Below are 2,777 nucleotides of genomic sequence, written 5' to 3'. Positions count from 1 at the left end.
TAGTGACTACGAAGATGATAAGAGGATGGAAATAAGGCGCAGACAAAGAGAAGCTCTTAATTCATTTGTAATTAATTAGAATCAAGTTAGGGTTTATTATATAACTAACAAGCAGTATGTCTCACGTGTTGCTGCGGAATAATTAATATATTTTAATCTGGAGGAAGAAATATATAAAGAAGAGATGTTTATAAATATTTAAGTTTGAAAAAAATGTATTTAAATTTTTTTTTGGAGACATTCTTATCTTTCTGATAAAAAAATACTCGATACGAATGAACACTACTTTATGTATATAACATAATGAGTTGATTACTTCATATATGTGATCATACATGATGGTCAGATGGCCGGAATGAAACACCCCACTCGCATTTGAGCTAGAATCTCCGTCCTAGAACAGACAGATAAATTCCATCCATTTTCTTTTCGGAATTATTGTTGTACGCGCAATAGGTTTGGCCATGGTAGGACGTGAAATTACTTGTTAGTAGGAATTACACGGCAGTGTCCACTAACCAGTATGTCAATGTGTGTGTATATATATGGATGAAGAGAAGCAGTGTAAGCTTGCATAACGAAGCACCCAACGTCAAGAAACACATAAAAAAAAAAAAATAAAAATAAAAAGATCGAAAAGAGAGAATGGCGGGAGCGAAGTGGGAGCGAGTCATGGGTAAGGACAAGTGGAGCGGAATGCTGGAGCCTGCTCTTGACCTGGATCTGCGGAAATTCATCCTGACCTGCGGCAACTTCGCGGCCGCCACTTACGACGCCTTCAACAGCGACACCAACACGGCCACCGCCGGAAACAGCCTCTACACGAAGGAGGAGCTGTTCGACAAGGTGGGCCTGGTGGACGCCTCCAAATACAGGATCCACAAGTTCTTATACGCCACCTCGGGACTGGGCGCAGTGAAGGCGGCGTTGTTCGAGACGCCGCGGGGAAACATCCGGAACCCGTGGGACGGCGACCGCTCCTCCAACTGGATCGGCTTCGTGGCGTGCAGCTCCGACCAGCAGATCAAGGCCACGGGGCGGCTCGAGATCTTCGTGGTCCTGCGCGGCACGGTGGTGTCGGCCGAGTGGGTGAGCAACATGAGGATCGGGATGGTGGCCGCGGAGCCGCTTCTGATGCAGTCTCGGACTGCGCGGCTCAAGCTTTTTCCCGACGGGTGGCAGTTCGACCTCCCGTGGATGCGTTGGAACGAGCCGCAGGTGCACGCCGGGTGGATGTCGGTCTACACCTCGACCACGCCCGGGTCGGCCTACACCGCCCAGAGCCTGAGGACTCAGATCCAGTCCGCCGTCGAGGAGCTTGTGGCCGCACACAAGAGTGCGCGCCCCAGCGTCGTGCTGACGGGGCATAGCCTCGGCGGGGCTCTGGCCACGCTGGCGGGGTTCGACCTAGCGGTCAACGCTGTGGCCGGGAGAGACGTTCCTGTGACGGCCTTCGTCTTTAGCTCACCCATGGTCGGCAACTTGGCCTTCAAGGACAAGGTGCTTCAGGTTCCTATGCTGAAGGTCCTGCAGACCAAGATCAAGGACGATCCCGTGCCCAAAGTCCCCGGAACCATCGGATACGTGGCCGTGAACACCGCCGAGCTCGAGGTTCAGGCGCGAAATGCTAAGGGGTTGACTTTCACGCCCATCAAGACTCTGCTGTCAGGGCAATTCCACCTCCACAATATTGAGCTTTTGTTGTATGTTGTCGCCGGGTGGAACGGCCTCAGCAAGGAGTTCAATCTGCAAGTCAAAAGGAGCTTGGCCTTGGTCAACAAGTACACGGGACTCTACAAAAGCCCCCAAGTCCCCGAGTTTTGGTGGAAGGACAAAGACAAGAAAGGGATCGTCTTCGACAAGAATGCCCAGGAGTGGGTTTTCCCTAAGTAACTATTGGAATCTTTCTTATAATATATGCATATCTACGCACGCATGCGCCGAATAAATGTGGGCTGATCCCTGGGATGATAATACCTATGTACTAGTCTTTTCCCTTGTGACCACCACTTCCTATGTTTGTATTTCTAAGTACACGCGCAGAATAAAATTTATCGATATCTTACTTGCCGCCTTTATATCATTCATTTTATTATTCTTCTGATTATTAGCTTTCTACTAGTTATTAGGTTGAGATCACTGTGTATGTGGCGCTCTTCCGATAGCATTCTAAATTGCATGAAGGGCCCTAGAAAATGACCTAACATCATGAATGAAGGCTTCCTGTGCTGGATTCACATGAACTGACTGATTTAGACTTTCACCCAAGCCTAAATCAGCAACAACGGAAGGACTAATGTTCTTGGTCTTGTCAAGACCATCACCACGACTCATCATGGCATTCACAATGGGTTAATAACCATCACTAGCCAAGCCCTTAAGAACATTCTCCTCACGGGCCTTCTACATTCTTAGTAACCCTAGGATTAGAATCAACATAGAGGTTACCTTGATCTTCAGTTCCGGTGACCACTTCCTCAGGTCTCGCCGAAAACACAGCATGATGATCGCAATCAGATGATGAGCCATCTGATTTCCGACCAAATAAGACATTATTATAGGCTTCTTGTTGTTAGGAGGAGGCACGTCATCGTACTTCACCACAATGCCACGTTTAACAAGATGGGGAGAAATAGATCACTGGTCCATCCTTGAAAGACGAATCTCCGGCTGACCATCGACACTCTTCAAGGGTTTTCCCAGAAATATCTTCACACCATGCTTGTTGGGGACAATCTTCTCAGACCCACCTTTACTGATAGCTTTCCTCGTCGTGT

The 2,777-nt window shown here is 48.3% G+C and overlaps 1 pseudogene; it reads left to right on the top strand.

Annotated features, from left to right (window-relative positions):
- Positions 1–590: 590 nt before the first annotated feature.
- LOC149407052 (phospholipase A1-IIdelta pseudogene) lies at positions 591–2,078 on the top strand (annotated as a pseudogene).
- Positions 2,079–2,777: the final 699 nt, after the last annotated feature.

This window comes from Urtica dioica, chromosome 1, assembly GCF_054948205.1.
Source record: "Urtica dioica subsp. dioica isolate 48M chromosome 1, U.dioica_male_clone48M_v1_H2, whole genome shotgun sequence".
NCBI lineage: Eukaryota > Viridiplantae > Streptophyta > Magnoliopsida > Rosales > Urticaceae > Urtica > Urtica dioica.
Note: the sequence above shows the minus strand (reverse complement) of the source record. Positions and strands in the feature narration are given on the sequence as shown.